Source organism: Lissotriton vulgaris, chromosome 12 (genome assembly GCF_964263255.1).
Source record: "Lissotriton vulgaris chromosome 12, aLisVul1.2, whole genome shotgun sequence".
Classification (NCBI taxonomy): Eukaryota; Metazoa; Chordata; class Amphibia; order Caudata; family Salamandridae; genus Lissotriton; species Lissotriton vulgaris.
Window position 1 is genome coordinate 602,966,665 of NC_141700.1, and position 26,143 is coordinate 602,992,807.

A 26,143-nucleotide genomic window follows, 5' to 3' on the forward strand; every position below is an offset into this window, starting at 1 on the left:
GGTGGTGATGGACTGAGCATCTGAATCAATCAAACACTCACACCCAGTCAAAAGATCTGGGTTTAATCCATCACCGTTCTTTAGCCCACTCTGCCACCCCAGTTCAGCCATAAGTGTGGCAGGATATGCTCAGACGTGAGTCCCTTGCTCACTTTGCCACTGGATTCAAGCAAGCCGGGCTGAAGACGGCTGGAATGCCAGAAACCGGTCCTCGGAAGCTTGTTTCCGGTCCAGGGAAGACATGGCTTGGCAGTTCGGGCTGGACTGTTCCCATGAGGCACAGGGTCAGACTGATTTGCATATAGCCATGTCTGAACTGGGGTGGCAGAGTGGGCTAAAGAACGGTGATGGATTAAACCCAGATCTTTAGACTGGGTGTGAGTGTTTGATTTATTCAGATGCTCCGTCCATCACCACCCCCTTTGGTACCGTTTTTGTTTTACTGAGCACAGCTTGCAGATGCCTGTGCCCCAGTCTTAAGCTTGCTTGTCATGGACAGCTTCCTAATCAAACTACTTAGCCATTCAGGAAAATCAGGAGGCAGGCTGGCATACATCGATAGGCCCGCCATTTAAGCTACTTCCCACTATGGAATCTGCTTCAATGGTTCAATTTGAAGTTATGGATTTAATACCCATCATGATGTATTGATTTTTAATGTGTTTGTGATATCGCCATCTGGTATGCCTTGGGGTGTCTAAGCTTTTGGAGTCAGAAGTTTTTTTATGATCCGGCTGGATTGTGTCGGTAAGAGGTAAATAGAACATCTCCAAACTTTTCGTTCGCCACGGTCTCTGGCTAACCACCTACCCATAAGAAAGGACAGATTCTGACCAAATTGCTTAAGATAACCTGACTGTTACTTTGATTGGTTTCACTCCAATAGGATGGACATATTGGCAAGGAGAACGCTTCACTTTCCAAGCAGAGGTCTATAACCAGGGCCACTCGACGTATGCAATTCTACAGCGTTTTTTGCTTAATTATATATTTACCACATTTGCCACACAATACATAATCTGTAGATTTAACCCCCCCAAAAATGTTTCTAGCTTAAACGGATCAAAAGTTATTAAAAATGTTACGTGTTCCCGCACAGTGGAAGGCCAGTCGCAAAAGTTGACTAGTCATCTTACAGTTGAAAATTGTTGTATTTGGTGTTAAAATGGTACTACTGAGGTGAAATCTTTGACCAGACACTTTTACCATTAGTAAAACTTACAAAGTAATGCTGTCAATTAAAAATGTGCCACATTACAACGTGTCATTTGGCTTTTCTTGGGCATAATTTGGTTCTCCACTGCTGCATAATTACAGTGGCCGTGGCTATACATTAAAATATAATTTGTCCTTGCTTTTTTCTGCTTAAAATAAAGAGTATTTTTCTCCTAGCGAATTTAAAAGTACATTTTTTGGGTATTTCACTCGCATATTATTGTAAACACAGAATACTACTTGCCTTTTTCTTTCAGCTTTAAGGAGTGTCGTTGGGGAGGCCATCAACTCGACCCCTAAAGCTAACTGATAAAAATACCTCCTTCCCTTGGAAGAAATGCAATTAAAGAGGGCATGCCTCTTCCTTGTTGCCATATGGAGTAAATCAGACTCTAATAATGAACTGATAATCTTAGTCTTATGTGAGTATGTAAGAAATATATATGTTAAGCTGCAAAAAAACAAACATTTCCTGGCTTCCAAAATTCAAATGCAATCCGACAAATTCAACAACCGAGAGCTCTAATTCGGTATAATAAGTATTTCTTTCAGCTCTCTTATTCACTCTCTGAATGTGCTGTTTCAAGATTAGTGTGAGGCTTTTAATATTTCTTTAATTAAAAAAAGGATATGTAAAATGTGGTATCTGATCTAAAAACACCTACCACATTGCAACTGGTCAACTTGTAGCCAGGATTTCCCCCCTGCGTCTTCCTAGGCTTAAACAAAAACAGTGGAGTGCGACAGAGCAAGCCATATTAGTTGTTTAGAGGAGTTCTGACAGTTTTTGGCCCATGTGCCACTGCACCTGCCCCACCATTGAAATCGTGGCCCTAGTGCCTGCTAGATAGCTGCACTTGTGACTGCCTGTTTAGTAGTAAAGTTTAGCAATATTCTGCATTTAGTGGGGTCCCTAGTGCTTTTGGCCCCTGTGCCTCTGCAACTGCTGCACAGTTCAAATCAAGCCCCTTTTAACTTCAAGATCACTGCAATTGTTTGTACCTCTTTAGTAGTACCATATAGCAATATTAGGTGCTTAGAGGAGTTCTGGCAAATTTTGGGCTTTGTGCCACTGCACCTCATGAACCATTCAAATCATGACCTTGTTGTCTTCAAGGTTACCACACTTGTGGCTGCCTGTTTAGTTGTAAAATATAGCAATCTTAGGTGTTTAGTGGGGTGCCTAGAGCTTTTGGTCCTGGTGTCACTGCACCTGCTGCACCATTCAAATCCTGATCCTACTGCCTGCTAGAGAAGTGCACTTGCGAAGGTCTTGTTTAGTAGTAACATTTAGCAATAATCTGGGTTTAGTGGGGTCCTTAGATCTGTTGGACCCAGTGCCACTGCACCTGCTGCACCATTCAAACCAAGTCCCTTTTACCTGCAATTGTGACTGCCTATTTAGTAGCCAAATATAGTACTATTATGTGTTTAGAGGAGTTCTGACAACGTTTGAACCCAGTACTACTGCCCCTGCTGCACCATTCAAATCATGACCCTGTTATTTGCAATGTAACTGCACTTGTGGTTGACTGTTTATGAATAAAATATAGCAAAATACGGTGTTTAGTGGGGTGTCGGGAGCTTTGGTCCTGGCACCTCTGCACCTGCTGTACCATTGAACTCATGACCCTAGTGCTTGCTAGATAAGTGCACTCATGAGTGCCTGTTTAGTTGTCAAATATAGCAATAGTTTGTGTTTAGAGGAGTTCTGGCAACTTTTGGGCCCGATGCCGCTGCGCATGCTGCACCATACAAATCAGGCCCCTAGTGCCTGCAAGATTTTGGCTGTTTAGTAGTTAAATATAGCAATAATTGGTTTTGAGTGGAGTTTTGACAACTTTTGGCACAAGTGTCACTGCACCTGCTGCACCATTCATATAATGAACCTGTTGTGTGCAAATTACCTGCACTTGTGACTGCCTGTTTAGTTTTTAATTTTAGCAATAATCTGAGTTTAGTGGGGTCCTTAGAGCTTTTGTCCCCGGTGCCACTGCACTTGCTGCACCATTCAAATGAAGTTCCTTTTCACTGCAAGTTAACTGCAATAGTGACTGCCTGTATGTAGTAAATAAAGCAGTAATATGTGTTTAGAGGAGTTCTGGCAACTTTTGGGCCTGCTGCTACTGCACCTGCTGTCCAATTCAAATCACGATCCTGTTTTCTGCAAGGTAACTAGACTCGTGGCTACCACTTTAGTAGTAAAATCTAGAATAGCTCTTGTATATTAACTTTATTTTTAACATGCCATGTTTACTACAACATTTGGAATTTGATCATAATGGCCAAATAGATTAAGTTGAAAAAATCCATCTGATAATGCGTGCAAAGAAAGGTACTAATGCATGCATAGGAAATGCCACAGACGTGTAAAGCAGATGCTTTAGCCTTAGAACAACTACCTGTTAGAAGCTGTCTGCCTTTTCTGTGGGAAGAGATCTTATCTTGACAGTGAATGTGGCCTAAATAGCGTGAACCGCTGTAGTAGAAGTATCGTAAATGCGTGCAGCCAGGGAAAGTTCACAAAAAAAAGTTCCCATCAAAGCGAACAAACACAGTAATTCGGCCTTGGGAACTGATAAGAGCCCCCTTTAAAGATCTATTAAATACAAGAGATTTCGCAAGCGAAACCTAAAAAGTGTGATAGAGGGTATATATGAAGAAGCTCCAAATATAATCTGCTATTTAGTACTATGGCCGAGTGTGAGCAGGGAGCATGGTAATACAGAACCTAGTATTCTCTGCACGTGTGCATACATGGTTTATGCCATAGCATTTTTTGTATGTATACTTAAGTAAAACCAGGATGCAAGCGGTTGCATCTGACTGCTGCTGTAAGGTAAAATCCCATTCAAGAGATATTGTCTCCATTAGTAGAGTTGTTTCTCTGTATAAAGTAGTTGTCACGTGCTATCTGTGATGCAGTGATAAAACAATTTCCATGGAGAAATGGTGATAGTCAGAAACGTTTTCTTACATTTAAGGCTGCTGAACCCCCCCCTCAGCTCCACCAAAATGGCATGCTTCATGCATATCACAGTCTGGACTATTTGAGGGGTAGGACCATCATAGGCCTGCAGAACCAACGCCACTGCCTGATCACTTTTGAATGTAAACCAAGCAACACTCTCCACATTCTCTGTAACCATTGTGCCGAACAGCATGGCCAGCCAAGCCTTCTAGATCAGACTGCTGCCTTTCAGAAGAGAAGTAATATAGTGGTCTGAAGGACCGGCGAGTGAGGCTACAGCTTTCTGCTGAAACGAGGCTATGAAATAAGGCTCCCTATCTCTTGGACGTTTGAGTCACATCTTTCCCAACAGGCACTTGTCTGGACCCCGCGAGCCTGCTTAGACTAAGCTGCGTCCACCTATAGCCCAAGCACCTGATAAAATGCCTGTCGCAGACAAGCCTAGTGTTAGGTACCAGAATAGCAAGGGAGAGCGGATTGGACACAGCATGGCCTGCAATGAAATGATCCAGCTGCACACAACCCTGGTCCTGACAATAGCTGATTCCTCTGAAGGCTGAGGCTTACCTGCTGGGGCAATAGAGGGCCAAATGAAAACACTAAACACAAAACTATCTCGCTCTATTGTAGAAAAGTCCTCACATCTGCCAGGAGAGAGAAACGACAGGAGTTATTGCTTCAGGATTGCTTCAGGATTCCTTGTTTATGACTCTCAGGGTAATCTGAGCCTGAGTTAGTAACCAGGGGTGTAAGTATCATTTATATATCCTTTCCCTGGCATGCCAGGCATCACGGAGCCCCGTTGAGGCAACACAGGTTGGTTCTGTGGACGCTGAGTGACTTGGAGCCCCTTGAATCTAGTTCTTGATCCAATCATTTCTGGGGACTGTGGTTTATTTTTCATCATCAGACTTTGGCAGGGAGCAAGGCAGAAAAAGAAGGAGACCGAGAAAGATAAGAAAACAGAGACAAAGGGAGAAAGCAGGAAAGTAAAAGAGAAATGGAGACCGGGAGTGATGTGGTGGAAGAAGCAGGCATGCAGTGGAATCAGGACAAAACAGCAATTGAAGGCCCTTCTCTGGTATTTGAGGTGACTGAGAAACAGACTAAGGAATTGGATTGTCTTGGGCTTTGAAATGTTTGTAGATCATTTTGGAAATGTAATGTAATATGGATGGTTAAAACATAAGAAGTATTGTATCGGTTAATCAAAATTATCTGACACAATTAGGGGTTCCAGCAGAGGATTTAATTAGGCATGTCTCAAGAAACTTTATAGAGGTTTGTTTGTGGCCTGTCACAGTCCTGAACTAAAGAACAATATCCTCTTTTCTTCGAGGGGACAAGACTCTGCGGTGACAACCCTCTTTTCTCCAGAGTTAGTATTACAAAGAAGCCTAAAAAACCTCTCCTTGGTGTATCTAGGTCACTGTTTAAAATTAACACTTTGTGTGTTAGCTGACATGTATTCTAGTGTTGAATCTGAATATGAATGCTGCTTGGTAAATGTACTGCTATGAGCACGAGTTTGAGGTAACTCTAAATGCTTCACAGTCAGCAAACCTCCAACATAAGCTCCTTGAGTGGCATATTAATGCTGTGCCTGCTAAGGAGCTTCCTTCTCGCAAGGCCCCATCAGGACCAAAGAATAAGACACCGACTGGGAGAATACCTCTACCGCAGTAGTAGTAGTAAAGAACAAGTTACTTACTTTCTGTAATGCCTTATCTGGTAGTGACTCTTATCTAATGTACTTGATTGGGGTGAATTCTGGGTTCCGTGGCACTCACTCGAATGTCAGCGGTATTTTGTACAAATTTGCAAGTAATGTGCTGCACATACAAAAGGGGGGATGCCCACCCTGCATCCACAATCCAAACCCTAAAGTCCTATATAAATTTTATACAGCCTTTGGCAAAGTTTTAAAAGAATACAGTCTGCAGTCGTTTTCAACCTTTATCATTATGAATGCCTTATTCCAATTGTCTAATACGTGTTTCGTAGTAATCACAACTTCATAAGGGCTCTATCTACAAAAATACATGCTACGATCAGTCATGGTGATATTATTCCCCAGTAAAATATCAAACATCTTATTGTCACCCATGGTGTGTGTGCGACAGTTTATGGTGGGAATGCTACAGGTTACAATAAGATTTCCTTTACCGGGAGGTTGTGGATAAGGATTTACCGCGCAAGGTCTGTGCGTGAAAGTTTGGGATTATATTGATTTTACTGGGGAAAAATATTATCGGTAAGACTGATCGTAGTGTGCGTTTTCATAGATATCTAGCCCTGATGAAGTTGTGATTAAGAAGAAACACATGTTGGCTAATTGGAATAAAGCATTCTTAAGGATCTAGATTGAAAACGACTAAAGACTAAATTATTTTAAAACGTTGTGTGTGCCAGAGACTATCTAGCCAAGATTCCTTACCTCCGAACTATCCCCATGGCTCAAATTTGATCCAGAAATTATTTGTGAGCAGTACCCCTGCGCGCTGGTAGGTGGCATTGAACGGGTCTGCGTGGCAGCATCGTACGCGCCAGAAGTGACGTGCACCACCCCAGCATCCTGACATTGGTTTCTTTTTGTGACTTCCCAAGCCAGAAGCGCAGAGCCACGTAGAACAATGACCACTCATATGGAAAGCCAGGGACCTGAAAGGGGGTAAACCCTGTCCCTAGAGATCTGTTCACAGAGCGGGAGGATGTGTGGGTCGATAACTAATCTGTGGCTAGATAGTCTCTACCTCATAAGGCGTTACCGAAGGTAAGTAACTTGTTCATCTGATAGACTTCTAGCCTCAGATTCCTTACCTTGGAATACATACACAAGCACTTTTTCCTGAAGGTGGGTCTGTGAAATAATGTCACAACAAAAAGTCCTGCAGGACCTAAGTGGCAAAGGGCCTGTCCTAGCGGAGCTGATTGTCCAGGTAGTATTGTTTGGTGAACATGTGCAAAGAGGCCCACGCTGTTGCCTGACAGACGTCCTGGACCGGGACTCTGCATGCAAACGCAGTGATCACAGCCTTGGCTTTGGTGGAATGAGCATGCAATCCCTCAGTGGGTTGCTTCTTGGCCAGTGCATAGCAGATTTTGATGCAGAGCACGATCCATTGGGACATGGCCCACTTCTGCACAGTCTTTCCCTTCTTCGCTCTTTTTGGGTCCAATATGGAAAGTCACTCCTCTTTTTTCTTTTTTTTTTTTTGAGGGATGTGGTGGAGTGTAAACAGTAGGCATGGTGATGGACTGGCCTACATGTAAGGGAGTACAGACTTTTGGCAGACAGGAAGCCCTAGTTCGTAGGACCAGCTTGTCAGAGTAGATGTTTAAATATGGAGGCTTGGATAACAAAGCCTAAAGCTCACTGACTCTCCGTGACCCCTCTTCGCCTCTGCCCTGAGTGGTTCGCTCCCTTGTCTCTCTGACGAGACACGGTATCGTAGAAGCTGCGCTCATTTGCATTCAACTGTGCCATTGTTTTTTTTTTTTAGCCGCTATTTCATTTGTATTTGCCTCGCTTGCCTGTAGCATTCCTGCACTGTAGTTTGCTTTCTGCGCGTTAGCCCCCGGCGCCCTGATCTGCTCCCCCCTCCATTTTGTCCCTGTTGTTGGTGTTGTTGTGCTTCCCGAGCCCGCCCCGCCTCCCAGCTGAGCCGCCCTCCCACTAGCTATTTACGGCGCCCTCAGACCTCATAGCGCTGTGACCCCTCTTCGCCTCTGCCCTGAGTGGTTCGCTCCCTTGTCTCTCTGACGAGACACGGTATCGTAGAAGCTGCGCTCATTTGCATTCAACTGTGCCATTGTTTTTTAGCCGCTATTTCATTTGTATTTGCCTCGCTTGCCTGTAGCATTCCTGCACTGTAGTTTGCTTTCTGCGCGTTAGCCCCCGGCGCCCTGATCTGCTCCCCCCTCCATTTTGTCCCTGTTGTTGGTGTTGTTGTGCTTTCCGAGCCCGCCCCGCCTCCCAGCTGAGCCGCCCTCCCACTAGCTATTTACGGCGCCCTCAGACCTCATAGCGCTGTGACCCCTCTTGGCCTCTGCCCTGAGTGGTTCGCTCCCTTGTCTCTCTGACGAGACACAGTATCATAGAAGCTGCGCTCATTTGCATTCAACTGTGCCATTGTTTTTTAGCCGCTATTTCATTTGTATTTGCCTCGCTTGCCTGTAGCATTCCTGCACTGTAGTTTGCTTTCTGCGCGTTAGCCCCCGGCGCCCTGATCTGCTCCCCCCCCCATTTTGTCCCTGTTGTTGGTGTTGTGCTTTCCGAGCCCGCCCCGCCTCCCAGCTGAGCCGCCCTCCCACTAGCTATTTACGGCGCCCTCAGACCTCATAGCGCTGTGACCCCTCTTCGCCTCTGCCCTGAGTGGTTCGCTCCCTTGTCTCTCTGACGAGACACAGTATCATAGAAGCTGCGCTCATTTGCATTCAACTGTGCCATTGTTTTTTAGCCGCTATTTCATTTGTATTTGCCTCGCTTGCCTGTAGCATTCCTGCACTGTAGTTTGCTTTCTGCGCGTTAGCCCCCGGCGCCCTGATCTGCTCCCCCCTCCATTTTGTCCCTGTTGTTGGTGTTGTTGTGCTTCCCGAGCCCGCCCCGCCTCCCAGCTGAGCCGCCCTCCCACTAGCTATTTACGGCGCCCTCAGACCTCATAGCGCTGTGACCCCTCTTGGCCTCTGCCCTGAGTGGTTCGCTCCCTTGTCTCTCTGACGAGACACAGTATCATAGAAGCTGCGCTCATTTGCATTCAACTGTGCCATTGTTTTTTAGCCGCTATTTCATTTGTATTTGCCTCGCTTGCCTGTAGCATTCCTGCACTGTAGTTTGCTTTCTGCGCGTTAGCCCCCGGCGCCCTGATCTGCTCCCCCCTCCATTTTGTCCCTGTTGTTGGTGTTGTGCTTTCCGAGCCCGCCCCGCCTCCCAGCTGAGCCGCCCTCCCACTAGCTATTTACGGCGCCCTCAGACCTCATAGCGCTGTGACCCCTCTTCGCCTCTGCCCTGAGTGGTTCGCTCCCTTGTCTCTCTGACGAGACACAGTATCATAGAAGCTGCGCTCATTTGCATTCAACTGTGCCATTGTTTTTTAGCCGCTATTTCATTTGTATTTGCCTCGCTTGCCTGTAGCATTCCTGCACTGTAGTTTGCTTTCTGCGCGTTAGCCCCCGGCGCCCTGATCTGCTCCCCCCTCCATTCTGTCCCTGTTGTTGGTGTTGTTGTGCTTCCCGAGCCCGCCCCGCCTCCCAGCTGAGCCGCCCTCGCCCCTCCCCCTCCACTATCCATATATGACAGGAGTTCCCACGCGCAGCGTTCACGCGCAGCGTTCACGCGCAGCGATCGCGCCCAATCCGCGCCGAAGGTGCGCCAAAGGTAAGCCCGTCTACGCCCGTCCGCGCCTGGACCGCGCCCAGCGCCATACCCCCTGGCCCTCGCGCTGCCCTGCCCTCCCGCATCACCTACGATGCCGCCACCCTCCTAGCCCTTAACCCCGGTCGCGCCCCCAACTGCGTCCAAGCCGCTCCTGGACACACTCATGGACCTTTCTCCTGCTACTCCTGCAAATTCAGCGGCACCAACTGCATCTCCGCCACGACCACACCACAGATTCCCGACCCCAACCACCTACAATGCATCCTTCTCAACACCCGCTCGGTCCACAGACACGCCATTGACCTATGGAATCTACTAGACACCATCTCTCCAGACGTCGCCTTCCTAACAGAAACATGGATGAACGCTTCCTCCGCCCCAGACATCACCATTGCCATCCCTGAAGACTATAAGATCACACGCAAGGACCGTACCGGCCACACAGGAGGAGGAATCGCTATCGTCCATAAGAAATCAATCCGCATCTCAACCAGCTCTGACGCCAACCTCGCCAACTCCGAACACCTTCACTTCCAAATACACATCGACCCCAAGACCACACTCAGAGGCACCCTCCTCTACAGACCACCAGGACCCCGCGCTAAATTCAGTGAAGACATCACGGACTTCATCACTCCACACGCGCTCCCCTCCAAAGACTACATCCTTCTGGGAGACCTCAACTTTCACCTTGAAAAGATCAACGACCGCAACACCACCACCCTCTTGGACAACCTCGCCAACCTCGGACTTAAACAACTAGTCACTTCACCCACCCACATCGCAGGTCACACACTCGACCCCATCTTCACCTCCAGCAATCATGTCTCCTTCAGCCACACTACGGATCTCCTCTGGACTGACCACAGCTGCGTTCATTTCACCTACAACAAGCCAAAACCCACCAACCACCTCCAACCAACTCTGCAAAGAAACTGGAACAAAATCACCACCGACCAGATCTCCGCATCGCTCCTTCTAAACACCCCAGCCCACTCTTCTAACCCAAACCAAGCCGCCGCCAACCTCACCCTATGGTTATCCAACACCGCCGACACCTTAGCACCACTGAAAAAACGTCAAAGCAAACCTGGCAGCAAGAAGGCCTCATGGTTCAACGATGATCTTAAGAAGTCCAAGAAACTCTGCCGCTCCCTTGAAAAGGCCTGGAAAAAAGACCCAACCACTAGCACCAAGGACGCCTTCAAAAACGCCTCCCGCACTCACCACCAACTTATCCGAAAGGCCAAGAAAACAGCATTCAAGGATCGACTTGACAACAACGCCCACAACAGCAAGGAACTCTTTAACATCGTCAAGGAATTTTCCAACCCCTCGGCCAACTCCAACGACATCACCCCCTCTCAAGCCCTCTGCGACTCCCTAGCCTCATCCTTCCACAACAAGATTGCAGACATCCACAACAGCTTCGACAACCAACCCGGAGACCAACCCACCCAACCATTTGCTGAACATTCTCCCCCCGTGAACACCCTTAACGACTGGAACCCAATCTCCACTGAGGACACAATCCGCCTGATGAATTCCATCCACTCAGGATCACCCACAGACCCATGTCCTCATCACATCTTCAACAAAGCAGACTCCGTCATAGCACCGCACCTCCGAGACGTCATCAACTGCTCCTTCAACTCCGCCACCTTCCCGGAAGACTGGAAACACGCTGAACTCACCGCCCTTCTGAAAAAACCCACAGCGGACCCCACCGAACTCAAAAATTACCGCCCCATTTCGCTCCTTCCATTCCCGGCCAAAGTCATCGAGAAAGCTGTCAACAACCAGCTCGCCGCTTTCCTCGAAGCCAACAAATCCCTCGACTCCTCACAATCTGGCTTCCGAGCAAAACACAGCACTGAGACCGCCCTCATCGCAGCAACAGACGACATTCGAACTCTACTGGACAATGGAGACACAGTCGCCCTCATCCTCCTCGACCTCTCTGCAGCATTCGACACAGTCTGCCACAGCACCCTGTTACAACGCCTCAATAACATCGGAATACAAGGAAAAGCACTTGAATGGATCACCTCGTTCCTCACCGGAAGAACCCAGAGAGTCCGCCTCCCACCATTCAAGTCCGAGGCCACTGAAGTCATCTGTGGCGTACCACAAGGATCTTCACTCAGCCCCACCCTTTTCAATGTATACATGAGCCCCTCGCGGCCATCGCCCGTCAACACAACCTCAACATCATCTCTTACGCGGATGACACTCAACTAATCCTTTCTCTCACCAATGACCCCAGCACCGCCAAAACTAACCTACACGAAGGAATGAAAGAAGTTGCCGAATGGATGAAACAAAGCCGTCTGAAACTGAACTCAGACAAAACAGAAGTCCTCATCTTAGGCACATCCCCCTCTGCATGGGACGACTCTTGGTGGCCGGAAGCCCTTGGAAAAGCACCCATCCCGACAGACCACGCACGGAACCTAGGCGTCATCCTGGATTCTTCACTCTCAATGAACAGACAAGTCAGCGCCGTATCCTCATCCTGCTTCAACATTCTTCGCATGCTCAGAAAAACATTTCGCTGGATCCCCACCGAAACAAGGAAAACAGTCACCCATGCTCTAGTCACGAGCCGACTGGACTACGGAAACACCCTCTACGCAGGTACTACCGCTAAACTCCAGAAGAAACTCCAACGAATCCAAAACGCCTCAGCCAGGATCATATTAGACATCCCGCGCAACGAACACATCTCTGGTCACCTGAAAAACCTCCACTGGCTACCCGTCAATAAGAGAATCACTTTCCGACTGCTAACCCACGCACACAAATCACTCTACGATATCGGACCAGAATGCCTCAACTCACGACTGTCCTTCTACACCCCCTCCCGCCAACTACGTTCTTCCAGCCAAGCCCTCGCCACTGTACCTCGCATCAACAAGACCACCATGGGAGGCAGATCCTTCTCATACCTGGCTGCTAAAACATGGAACTCACTCCCCGCTTACCTTCGCCTCACCCAGAACCACCTAGCATTCAGAAAGCAACTTAAAACGTGGATATTTGACAAGTAATCCTCCTCCCCTTTCTAAGCGCCTTGAGACCCTCTGGGTAGGTAGTGCGCTATATAAATTCTCTGACTTGACTTGACTCCGGGCAGATGTTATTGCCACCAGGATGGCCATCTTATGCTAAGGAGCCCAAGAGGACATTTGTGCAAGGGCTCAAAGGGAGAGCACATCAGGATTAGATTAAGATCCACTGAGGCATGATGAAGTGTGAAGGAGGAAACATATGTTGCAAGCCTTTCAAGAACCTATATACAATAGCTGATTTGAAGAGGGATGGCTGGTCAGGCAACCGCAGAATGTCTGATATGGCAGAAAGGTAGCCCTTTAAGGTGCCCAGAGCAGAGCAAGGGAAAGAACAAATAGAAGAATCTGAGAAAGGGGAGCAGAAAGGGGGTAAACCTGTTTTTCTGCACACCATGCCACAAACTTGCCCCAAAGGCCCGCGTATACCGTTTTGGTGGATGGACGCCTGGCTGCCAAGATAACAATGCAGACTTCGGGCGGAATGTTCAAATCTTTAAACTGTTGCCCCTCAGCCTCCATGCAAGAAAGCGGAACATTTACAGGTTCACATGGAGAGCCCTCCCCAGCTGCTGTGACTGAAGATCCCTCCCACTGGGCAGGCTGATCAGAGGCCCGAGGGCCATGATCAACAGCTCGGGATACCAAACTCTCCGAGCCAGTCTGGAGCCACAATGATAACTTGGGCCTGATCGTTCCTGATCTTCATGAGAACTCTGGTCAGGAGTGGCCTGGGCGGAAAGCGCACAGGAAGCCTGAGCTCCACTCAAGACAAAAAGCATCTCCGAGCTAGAGCCACCATGGAAACTCCAGCCCTCAGAATTTCAGACATTGTGAGTTATTGGCTGTAGCGAACAGATCCAAGCAACGCTCTTTCCATTGCTAAAAGAGATCTTGCACCACCTTCGGATGGAAATTGCACTTATGATCCACTAGGCATCGTCGGGTAAGTTCATTTTCCCTGGCGTTCAGAGAACCCACCAGGTGTTGAATCACCAGGAAAATGTTCTGATGTTCCAGCCATGACCAGAGACGCAGGGCCCCTTGACAAAGGCTCTATGACCCCACCCTATTTGTTGCACTACCACATGGCAGTGGTGTTGTTGATGAACACCTGTACTAGCCTTCCCTTAATGATGATAGAAAGGATTTCAGTGCCAGTTGGATTGTCCGGAGCTCTAGCAGGTTTATATGGAGTCTGGACTCCACTTGAGACCTGAGGCCTTTGATCTCCACCTCTCCCAGATTGGAGCCCTATCCCAGGAGTGATGAATCTGTCACCACTGTCCAATCAGGTTGGAGAAGGGAGAGGGGTCCGCCGTTGACCTAATCACGGTTTGTGACCCATCACTGCAGATCTTTTGCAGTTTCCTTTGAGATTTGGACCATATTGGAGAGATTACCCTGATGCTGCACCCACTGGAACTTTAAGTCTCACTGCCGAGCCTGCATATGTCAGCAGGCATGTGTTGCAAGCAGGAGGCCATGGGGTCCATCACCCCCAAAGTCAGTCTCCTCAAAATCCAGGATGGAAGCTGAGACCTCAGTATCTTAGCCTGAATATCTTGGACTCACCGTTCGGGAGGATAGGACTGAAACTGCACAGTATCCAGACCCGCTCCGATGAAAGGGAGCACCTGAGAGAAAGTCAGGTGTGACTTTGGTATGTTGACAGTGTACCTCAGTGAATGCAGGAGGTTGGCCATAGTTTGGAGGTGGGAGACAACAGCCTAGTTCGAGCCCACCTTCAACAGTCAGTCATCGAAATAGGCGAAGACTGTGACTGTGCCTGATCTCTTCAGATGAGCTGCAACCACTGCCATCACCTTGGTGAACACCCTAGGAGTCCTGGAAAGGCCACAAGGAGCACTGTGAACTGAAAGTGTCATGGCCTGCCTTGAACTGCAGGTTACACCTGTGTGCGGGCAGGACGGGATTGTGGAAATATGCGTCCTGCAAGTCCAACGCTACCATCCAGTCTCCTGGGTCCAGGGCAGACCGGACTTGATCGAGCCTGAGCGTTTTGAACTTCTTATTCTTGAGGAAGAAAGTGAGGGCGCAGCTCTAGGATAGATCAAGGCATCCTTCTTGGGCATTTAGAAGTAGCGGAAATGACAACCTCTACCTACTTCTGGTGTCTCTGCACACTCTCAATGGAGAGTCGTTACTACCCGGCGGAGCAAGAAGAGATGGTCTTCCGTCACCCTGTCGCAAGCATGTGACGCGTGGAGGAGTAGTCACAAAGGGGAGGGAGTATCCCCTCCAGACAACTTGGAGAACCCATTGGTCTGATGTTATAGACCTCCTGTAGGGCAGGTGATGGCGTATCCTGCCTCCAACTAGGTGCCCATGATGGTAAGAGTACTACTGAATTGTTAAAAAAAATACATTTTTAGTGGGTTTTCTCTTTGAACATGGCATGGCACAAATCAACATATCTATCAACCAAGCTACACATTGTAAATTGTACAGGGTATTTAACAACGTTTATTCACAGTATCAGTATATACACAAGTGTTCTGTCTTCTGTGAATGTAAGTCTCACCAGGCTAATTCCTTGGCTTTCAGTGGCCCCAAACGGTCGAAGGCTCTGCATCTCCTCTATTTGTGTCAATGTTATAGTATTTTAATGAGGTGCCCCACATCCTCTGAAAATTTCTGGGGCACCATCTTGCTTTGTATGTAACCCTCTCAGTGGCCATGTGGTGGTCCATTCCAAGTTTCCTTTCCTGAGGGTGGGTGGTTCAGGTGCTCACCAGTAGCGTGCTACATTCCGTTTTGCCACTATCATGCCTAGATTGCTGAAAGGAGTTTGCTTCTGGGTATGTTCACTTTTGTGGGTATTGCTAATAGGATGAATTTAGGGTCCATCGGTAGGGTAACCTCTAGTATCAGTTATTACCCAGCAGAAGTCCTAATCTGCCTAGTAGTTCAGTGACGACTTCCACTCACATCAATTCCACATGTATCGGTCACCTACAATTCTGTTCTGCGGTCCTAACTGTTGTCGTTAGTTGGGACCAGGAAACAGCAGGGGCTTTACCATGTCTCCCGTGGGATGCAGTACACGTGATGCCCCCAATGGGTTAAAGGATCCGGAGTTCGGACCCCCCCCTTATTTTAGGAAGGCAGTCCACTCGGTGGGTATGTATTCCTAGTAGCCCTTGTCAGAGGGTCCGGTAAGGCTGCCGCTGCATCTACAATGCAAAAAGGTTAGTAGATCTTCAGCACAGCATATTCCCATGTTCCATTCGGATGGTTCCAGTCAGAGTCTGTGAGGCCTCCATATGCTATGGTTGACTAGCACGAGGGCTCGCTTGTGCTCACCAGTGGTTTCTAGAGTGTAGCGCAGCACGTGCAGCACCAGGCAGCAGATTTGAGCAGGGTATCTCCCGTATAGTGAAAGAGCAATGTTGGATGGTGTTTACTGCCTATGGGCTTGGTAGACGTTTTTTGCCTCCGCACCTGCCAGATGAAATCCCCACAGCCCTATCTATTATTAAGCTGCTCCATTGGGGTACCTCTTCTATCAGCAGGCCCCCGCCGGCCAAGGACCAAATGCTGTCTTCCGGGGCCACAAATTCTTAGTCATAGAAGAGCTCAGGTCCAGTAAAGTCCCTAAACAAAGAACTCTTGCTCATCTTCAATATGAGTTTTCAGAGGAGTGGCTGCACCACTTCAGGTCTCCCATTCTATATAGTGCCTTGTTACAATTTTTTGGTACAGAGCTCTGTTGAAGAGCATCCGCCAAGTTGGCCTCTCCTGGTACTACTGAATTGTTGATGTTTGTGTATGTTTTATGGATTTGTATTGTGAAATAAACATATTTGATGATGGCAAGAGGGCAGACTATAAGGTTTTGGAGGCTGTGACTGCTGGGGGGTGGGTGAAGGAATGGACAGGCCTCTGTTTACCCGACCCATGGGGCCTGTGGGTACCACATCCTCGGCCACACAGAGACTGGGAAGCTTTTGCGCTGCCATGGCTAGGAGAGTAAAGACACAGCTGGAAGCCCATTCCTTGACTGCGAAAGGCGTATTGGGAGTGGTGAGGGGCAATGGTGAGGCCCAAAGACCTTGTCATAGCCCTGCTGTCCGTAAAAGCGCTCCACCTCTGAATCCACCTTGTCTCTGAGAGAGGGTAGCCATCAAAGGCCTTGCTCAAAAGCAATGCTTAGACAGCCCCTGAAAAGGCAGTTGTTCTCAGGCAGACGTGAAGCTTTAAGGCCACCATTGAGGAAACCCGCTCTGTTAGCAAGTCAGTGGGATCTAGTCCGCATCTAACTGTGAACTTATCTTCATCCCTCCCGTCTATTCCTGGTAGAGTATGCTCCGGACTCCTCCGAAACCATGGACAGTGCCTGCGCATCCGGGATCCCATAAAGCATGGGAGCAACGACACAAAAGGCATGCAGTATTCACGGACCACAGTGCCAGCCTGGTGGAAGTAAACATCATCTTCCCTAAGGTGTCCAGCCTCTTGGACTTCCTATCCAGTAGTGTAGTAGAGAATGGGAAAGGATTTACATGGGAGGTAGAGGCTTGGACCACCAAGCTCTCTGGGGTAGGGTGTTGTGTAAGGAAATTGGGGTCTACCGGGGCAGGGCGGTAGCAGTGGGCAATCATCTTGTTCCCAGGAGCCCCTGTGCTGGGCTTGGACCAGGTCCCAAGTAGGACATTTGTGAGGCCTTCATTAAATGGGAGAAGTGGCTCTGAGGAGGGACACTCCTAGCTGCAGCACCTCCGTCAAGACATTCATCTTGGCTGCCACTGAGGGCAGGCTTATATCCAGGACCTCAGCCGCCCTTCTCTCCACCATTGCAAAGGACGCTTCCTCCTCCATAGCCATGGTAAGGGGAGAAAGTACGTCAGTATCTGGAAAAGTGTCCAGTTCCCTGTCCTCCACCAAGTCCTCACACCAGTCCATTTATGGATCTAAAGTTTGGTATTTCTCCTTGTCCAGCAACCTCTTCTAATCCTCCCTGAATGCTATCCCATAGGAATGGAGCTCAGGCTTCCGCCAGGAAGGCATGGCTCCAGTTTGCGCCAGAGTCTGACGATTCTCTGTGTTGGAGTCGAGGATCAGAATGGGGAGGACACCACTGGTGGGCGCCGGGAGCGTTGACTTCAGGACCAGCATCGGGCAAGTTCAAGGTGGTATGACAGGCACGGGTCTAGATCCAAGTGGACTGACTGGCTCCAGGGCCGGAGCCTCTGGTGTTGTACCAGTAGGAACTCCTCTGGAATCCAAAGGCATGCTGACGAGAGTGGAACGTTCAAATATGAGGCACATGGGCTCATAAAACTCATGGAGTTAAGTGAGGGTCGCTCTGGCTCCAGAAAACTCAGGACCCAGGCGTTGGCTCAATGGTGGAGCCCCGACTTCGAATGGCAGTACTCCCTCGTCTCGACAGCTGACGGACGAGGTGAAGTCGAAGACCTCTTTAACTTCTTACTCTTCTTCTTGCGATTGGACTTATCAGAGTGACTCGACAGCTTCTAGTGTGATGAAGATTTTTTCGTCTGCAACTGATCCTGGGACCTTTGTTTCAACCGGGATCGAGATCCTCGCAGCTTCACACGTCAAACCACCCAGAGTTTGAGGGGCATTGATCAGTGAGGGTACCGCAGGGCTTGAAGCTGGCATTCCTAGAGGACAAACTGCCAAACCAGGAGAAAAATTCTCTGAAGACCTCTACAAAAGTTGAAAAAAGGTTAGACAAAAAGTAATTAGGGGTGGCTCTCTCCAGATCTGCGCTAACTGGTGCGTAAAGAAAAGAACTGACATGAGCGTGGTGGGGTGGTGCCTATATAGGCACTGTGCACGTCACTTCGGTCGCAGATTATGCCAATTACACCACATGGAGCCTTTCAACGCCACCTACTGGTGCGCATGGGTACTGCTCACAAAGAATCTCCGGATCCAGTCTGATGCCTGGGGATAATTGTAAGGTAAGGAGGAACCTGCAGCTAGAAGTCTGTATCAGATACTGACATTTGTAGTCTAGGGATAATTTCTCTATAAAGGAAAGGAAGAATTTGACTGACTTGGGCTTGCATCTGGAGCGTAGTGCATGTACAGATACTGGTCGAAACGAAATAAAAGGCAGTGCTGTTTGCAGTAAATCTAAAAAGTGAGAGTATTTTTGGATTTGGGAAAGAACTGGGCAATTGATTTAGGATAATCAAGAAAACAGCTCTGCCAATGAGTCAGTGGTATCCAGTCCATATCTGATTGTGAACTTAGCTTCATCTTTCCCACCGGCAAAAGCCTTGGCGAGAATGGCCTGGGCCTCCTCCAGACCCATGGGCAGCAAATGCGCAACCGAATCCCATAGAGCAAAGGCGCAATGGCCCAAAAGAGGAAAGTGTTCACAGACCGCAGTGCTAGGAGGGTGGAAGAAAACATCTTCCCTAGGGTATCCAGACTCTTGGGTTCCTTATCCGGTGGAACAATAGTGAATACGCCCGGATTAACGTGGGAGATAGAGGCTTGGACCACCAAGCTCTCTGGGTTAGGGTGCAGTGTGAGGAAATTGGGGTCCTAACTAAAAATGAAATTACTTCAAATCAAAGATGGCTGTGTTGTAAATCTTCAGTATGTTGCAGTTCTGGGAGGCTTAGTGAGTCAGACCATTTCTGCTTAGGCAGAACAGTAGAAAACAGCAAAACCTTAGGGCAGCAGTGCCCTCTGAAGAAGGTGGAATGGGGTAGCCAGTGAAGTGCAGTGAGCCAAGATGTACAGCAATGAAATTCGACCGAAAGTGGTGAGAAAAGGATGTAGTCTGTAATTTGTCAAATCTTATGTCTAACCCACTCTTCTTCCTCCAACAGCAAAGCATCACTTTTCCTTAGTGGAGCTAATGCACCACTACTGCTAAAGCATAAAAGGGCCGCCCTAAGTGGCAACACATTCAAAGGATTTCAGAAATATGTATTTAGTGTTTGAAGCCTGCTACCAAAAATCAAAATAGTAAGATTTTTTTGATTTATCTCCTCTATGCTCATGACAGAGATGCACTTTGACAATTCAACTCCAAAAGGGATCTTCAAATTCAAAATACTGTAGGATACATAAATACTTTAGTGAATAGACCCCAAAATGTCTAAAATTGGACTATTCCTTTTACAATAATAGCATAGATAGGACTGTGCTCTCTCTGCGCATTTACTATTAGGGATTTGAACATTTCAGGGCCAATTCACACAGACATTATTAGGATGTGAAGAAGCACTCCTGCAGTACTACTTCCAGTAAACATTAAAGTCTTTGTTAATTGGCCCGATTGTATTTACATTAGAAGTCTATCCTAGCTCCAGCACAGACCCCCCTGCACTGTAAGAAGAATCAATGAATAAAAAACAATAATTCTGAAAATGCGGTCCCACTCTTTCATCTCTTATACTCTTGTCCTTCCTTCAAATGTGTGTTAATGTGCTGATGAAATAAACATGCAAAACAAACATCCTTTCTGCTATCCTTTCGCCTTCCCCAATTTACTACAAAAGCCAGGCAAGGCAGGCTTTGTTAATAGTGGCTAGATTAAAATTTGTTTTGGTGCTGCTGCCATCTTGGTGAAGCTTAGTATAATGCAACACGACTGCTGGCATTTATGGAGCGTGCACCCTTCCCCTTCAAAACCTATCGAGCTGATGTGTTTCTTCTGAGTAGTATCCCGCTCAGGTTCCTCACAGACCGTCAACCACAACTTAAGGATTCAGATGCCTGGATTGTGTAGTAAATACCTTAGGCAGTCCAGATGGTAGTTGAGAAGTTTATTGAGAGAAAGCTTGAACAACCACCTTCAGCAGAATACCGCGTGGGTTCGTATCCCATCCTCGTCGCCAAATTTATGTAGTAAATACCTTAGGCAGTCCAGATGGTAGTTGAGAAGTTTGAGAGAGACAGCTTGAACAACCACTGTGGTATCTCCCTCTTCGTTCCCCCCCCGGCGGCTCTGCGTGTGATGGTGCTGCTCGCGGTGACATCACTTAGAATGTCACCGCGACCAGCGTTCCAAGGCGAGCGCCGGGGACAGCAGCTGAAGAGGCTGTATAGTGTCAGGCTGTGGCTGAGGTCGCAGTCGTTGGTACATAAATAATAAATACCTCTGTTCACCCAAGCGACGGCTCGGACTCTCCTTAAGCCGTTACTACACTGGCGACGAAGGTAACCTTCTGCGACCTCAACACGCTGGAAAGAGAACGAGAAGAACAGCTGACTCGAGTAAACGCAGCCGGCTGACTGGGAAGAGTATCGGGTTGCAGTGTAAACAGACTGCGACGCGGAGAGCTGACCGGTGTAAGAGGCAGCCCAGGGAAGAAGAAGACGCTAAGGAAGGAAAAGTGCCCCGCTCAAGAACATGTAAGAGCGACTGCGGGTCGGTGTGGACTTATCGTCTGACAGTCACCTCTAAGAAGTAAGGTAACGCTTGCCAGCCATCCCTGCGCGCCAACCCCCGACTCTTCCCAAATGTCCCGTGTGTCGGACATAAAAGTATGTGAGACGTCCTTTGGTATCCAAGCCTGGCTAGCGGATAACTATAGCGCCACCTGGGTCGAGAAGGAAGGCGGGAGCGAGGCGCACGGTCTCCTCATCCACTACAGGATTGTATGGTAGTTGGTGACCGGCAGTCACTTCTACGGAACTGAACTTTAATGTATGGAACCGAACTGCCAAGAATAGCGCTGAGGAAGACCTGTTCGTTGCTTAAGTATAGGAGGCGCGAGCACTTCACCAGAGGGGGCACGCTCAGCACAACGCAATGCGCGAAGGGATCGGCGCATAGGCGGCTGCCTAGTGATTTAGGATCATCATCGGCGAGTTGTTAAGCTTCAGCAACATAGGCTGACGAGAGACTTTTGCGCTACAACCCCGCCGTCTGGGAAGTTTCTGCTGATTTGGGAAGCCTACGCAGCGAGGCGAGCGTGTGTGTGGCAGTTTCTCTGTCACCTCAGAGGGTGTGTGTAATCCAACACGGCAGGCGAGACGCATAAATTACCACACGAGAAAGGTGTACTGCCTGTTGTTGACGGAGATTTTATTAGGTTTTGTCAGGAACTGTTGGTGATTTCAACGCTGGGTAGTGGATGTGTATGAAGGAGTTTATTGCCACCTTTTGGAACTCACCTTTGGAACTGTGCTGGCAGTAAAAGAAGACCTCGTGTTTTAGCACTTTGAGCATGTAGTGACCTTTTCAACGGCAAGCCACGCGCTGAGTACTTTCAGCCCCAGGGTGTATGGGCTATGCAAGAGAAAATATACATTTTGTTTTTATGTATTGTTACTTTACTATCACCACTGCCAGTTCAGAGTCCCTTCACCAATGCATGTATCCATAGACTCACAGGTACCACTGTAACCTGTTCAGTAGCCAATTGTATGTTCAGTATCCTTTGCTGCAGTGTGCGTGGGCCGTGCCCAGGTCTCTCAACATAAGTTCTTACAAGAAAATTTTAGTAGGTTATGTCACTATAAGTAGAAGTGTGTCCTATAGCAGTTCTTCCAGGCATACTTCCCTTGGTACAGGCTAATAGTGTCTCTTCCTATTTTTTAAGGTTTACAGTGGGTTTGTGCATCCTTCTAGGTTGTAAGTTCATACTCAGACCGTTGTGGAATAAAACATGCAAAGTGTAACCCCTCCACCCTTTTTCTTAACCAACCCGGGTGACCCCACCATCCTATGGAAAAAATGGAAAAAAGTGTTTTTAAATTACGCTACTGTGTGTGGGCCTAACCTGGGGTTAGAAAGGAAAGTTGCTTTGCTGGCCTATTACCTAGGCGCAGAAGGGGAGGAAGTTCTAGACCACCTCCCAGACTTAGGGGCGCAGGAAGCAAGAGGTCTGAATGAGTTTGAAGTGAGTCTGAAGAAATTAGACTTGCACTACCTCCCCAAGACTAGCACAATCATGGAGAGGTACCACTTTGGGAAGAGAACACAAAAGGAAGGAGAGTCTATAGAAGATTTTGTGTCTGAGTTGAGAAAATTGGCCACCACTTGCAAGTTTGGTGGAGCGAGTGAGGAGAGAATTAGGGACCAGTTTGTTCTGGCTTGCAGGACGGAGCGAGTACGTGAGGAGCTATGGCTTAAAGATGACCCACCGTTGAGAGAGGTCCTTATCATAGCCCAACAGATAAAGCACATGTTGCAGTGTGTCAAGGAGATAAAACAAGACGCAGGGGAGAAGAAGAACGATGACAAGACAAATGTCAATGAAGTGGTGACAGAATGCGAAGCAGTGTCCGTAGTCAAAGGCCAGAAGGTAGTGGGAAGAGAGCAGAAGGAGGGCAGGCAGGGAGGATCGTTCAAAGGTACCTGCTATAGGTGTGGAAAGCCAGGGCACCTAGCCAACGACAAAGAGTGCCCCGCCCTCAGATTCACATGTAACAAATGTGGTAAGAAAGGCCATTTCAAGCAATACTGTAAGAGTGGGCAGGGGGTCAGTAGACAGAGTAGAGACAGAACAAATGTGGTGTGTGACGAGATCGTAGTGCAAGTACAAGAATTGAAGGTCCAAGGTCCCAGCAACCCCATGTGTGGAGAAATTGTGGTACAGGTTGATGAAGGTCAGGTCAGTAGCCCTAAAGACACCATAAAAGTAGGGGAGGTTGACCTGGAAGCATTGTTTGACTCCTGTTCCAGAATAACAATTATCGTTACGTTACGTTAAACGTTACGTTACGTTACGTTGAAAGTATTTATACAGCGCACGTACACCAACGGTTTCATGGCGCTAATTGACGTAACGGCAGCTAGGGAGGAGGAGTTACTCGGGGATTGACTGGAAGAGAAAGGTCTTCAGGAGTTTTCGGAAGTGATCATAAGTGGGACATAGGCGGAGTGTATTAGGGAGAGAGTTCCAGGTGGTGGGTGCCATGGCTGAGAAGCTGAGGCCTCCGTGCTTTTTGCGCCTGGTTTTAGGGATTACCAGGAGGTTGTGAGTGGCAGAACGGAGGTCTCTATGAGGGACGTACCGTGTCAGGCAGGACGAGATGAATGCTGGGGCTGAGTCTGAAAGGGCTTTGAAAATGACACAGCCAAGTTTAAAGATGCAGCGTTTAGTGATGGGGAGCCAGTGGAGACTACGCAGAAGAGGAGTGACATGCTGGTGTTTTGGCTGGCGAAAAATCAGGCGGGCTGCCTGATTTTGAACAAGTTGTAGCCGGTGAAGATGGATAGATGGTATTCCGACATATAACGTGTTCGCATAATCGAGCCTGGAAGTGATCAGAGCTAGGATGACCAAGATCAGAGCATCTCTAGTGAGGAACCTACTGATCTTACGGATCCGCCTAAGGTGGAAAAAGCAGGATGAGGTAACTGCATTAATTTGAGGCCTCATGGAGAGGTCCTCAGAAATGATCACCCCCAAGCTCTTCACCGTGCTGACTGGGTTGGGTGGAGTCCCCAGAGAGGAGGGCCAAAAGGTGGAATTCCACGGGTTGGTGGAGCCTCCAACTAGTACCAGCTCAGTTTTTGTAGGATTCAGTTTTAACTGACTGTGAAGCATCCACTCAGCAATGTGAAGCATAGTGGATTGAAAGTTGGAACGGGAGGAAGGGAAGGGGTCAATGGGAAAAATTAACTGAAGATCATCTGCGTAGTTAAAGATAGTGACCGGAGTATTGCGGAGGGAAACAAGAAGGGGCTGAAGGTACAAATTAAACAGTAAAGGTGAGAGCGCGGAGCCCTGGGGGACCCCGCAAGTGAGAGGTGAGTAGTGTGCGGAGAAGGTAGATAAGTGAACTGCTTGAGTACGGTGGCTCAGAAAAGATCTGAGCCACTCGAGGGCCACCCCCTGGATGCCGGCATTGTGGACACGGTCGATCAAGATGGTGTGATCGACCGTGTCGAATGCAGCCGACAGGTCCAAGAGGACAAGGGCCTGGGAGATGTTGTTGTCGGCACCTTTCCTCAAGGCATCCATGACGGCTACAATGACCGCCTCGGTAGAGTGGAGGGGTCGGAAGCCAGCTTGTTGGTTATCCAGGAAGGAGGAGTTCTCTATAAAGGTACTCAGGCAGCGAGTGACATAAGACTCAAGGATTTTGCCCAAGAAGGGAAGGAGGGAAATAGGGCGAAAATTACTCAAGACAGTAGGGTCAGCGTTGGTTTTCTTTAGAATAGGAAGAACAGCTGCCTGTTTGAAGGAGCGGGGGACCTCCCCAGTAGCGAGAGAGTTGTTGAGCAAGGCTAATGGGGGGCCAGGGCAAGACAGGAAGGCTTCTTTGAGGATCTGAGGGGGGCAGCAGTCATTAGGAGAGCCTGAGCTAACTTTGCGGAGAAGAACAAAGAATTCATCTTGAGAGATTGGAGGAAGCTGAGTCAGGAGGGTGGAATTCATAGGGGGGAGAGGTAAAGGGAGGGGAGATGAGGGGGGGGGAATGTTATCCTTGATGGCAGAAATTTTGTCTAAAAAATAGGAGTTCAGCGAGTCGCATAAGCTTTGGGTAGGTTGGGGTTGGGGAGTAATCCTATCCGGCAGGGAAAGCTCATTAACGATAGAAAAGATGTCTTTGGCTTTGGTGTTGGAATTAAGAATCTTTTGAGAGAAGTAGGCTGTTTTTGCAGATAGTATAGTTTTTTTATAAGTGTTTAAAGTGTCAACATAGACCAGTTTGAGTAGAGGATCATAGTTGCGTCTCCAGCGGCGCTCTGCCTGCCGCAGCGCAAGTTTATCAGTCTTGAGCTGATCGGAGAACCAGCGTTGAGCGTCATGGGGGCGCTTCGCTTTGATGGTTTTGTAGGGGGCAACTATATCACAGGCGGTTAACAGCCATTCCTCCAGATGGGCGGCTTGATCATTGACCGAGCTTGCGGGGACTGGAGCAGAGGAAGCCAATAGAGCGTGAAAGTCAGTTATGTTGGCTTTTTTCCAATTACGCGCAGATAGGTTTTTGATAAGGGGAGGTGGGCGAGGGATGTGAAGGTGGAGGGAGAAGGAAATTGAGAAATGGTCAGACCAGGGGCAAGGGAGTACAGAGGGAGGGGAGATGTCAAGATTAGATGTCCACATTTGGTCCAGGATGTGACCTTTACAGTGCGTAGGGGTATGAATATGTTGGTGAAGGTTCATGCCTACTAATAGGCATGAATGCTAAGGAGTTCTCACGGGTGTCAAGGGGAAAGATAACCTTGAGGAGTTTAGACTTAAGGCCAGGAGGGTATGCTGGGCGCCCCATCTCTATGAAAGGATATTTTCTAGGGAGAATAGAATATAGCAACAGGACAACAGTGTCTAAAGTGTATGTGTCCACTGTAGGAGACAACATCTTGGGGTGGCAAGCACAGAAGGAGTTAGGAGTTTATCTCAATCCCAACAGCAATCCCCAAATTCTCATACAGGAAATACAAGAATGCAAGGCAGACATCACAACAGAGTTCGGAGAGGTGTTTAGAGAAGAGCTTGGATGTCTAAAGAACTACTGTCACAAAATAAAATTGAAGGAGAACGCCAAGCCAGTCGTGGCTAAAGTTAGAAAACTCCCCATTTCTATTCAGGAGGAGGTCAA

General features: G+C 48.2%; 1 protein-coding gene across 4 annotated transcripts in view; it reads left to right on the forward strand.

The window, feature by feature from the left end:
- The window catches only part of MARVELD3 (MARVEL domain containing 3), a 59,781-nt gene that overhangs the window by 25,778 nt on the left and 7,860 nt on the right, over positions 1 to 26,143 (forward strand). The gene's annotated exons all lie outside the window — the stretch shown is intronic.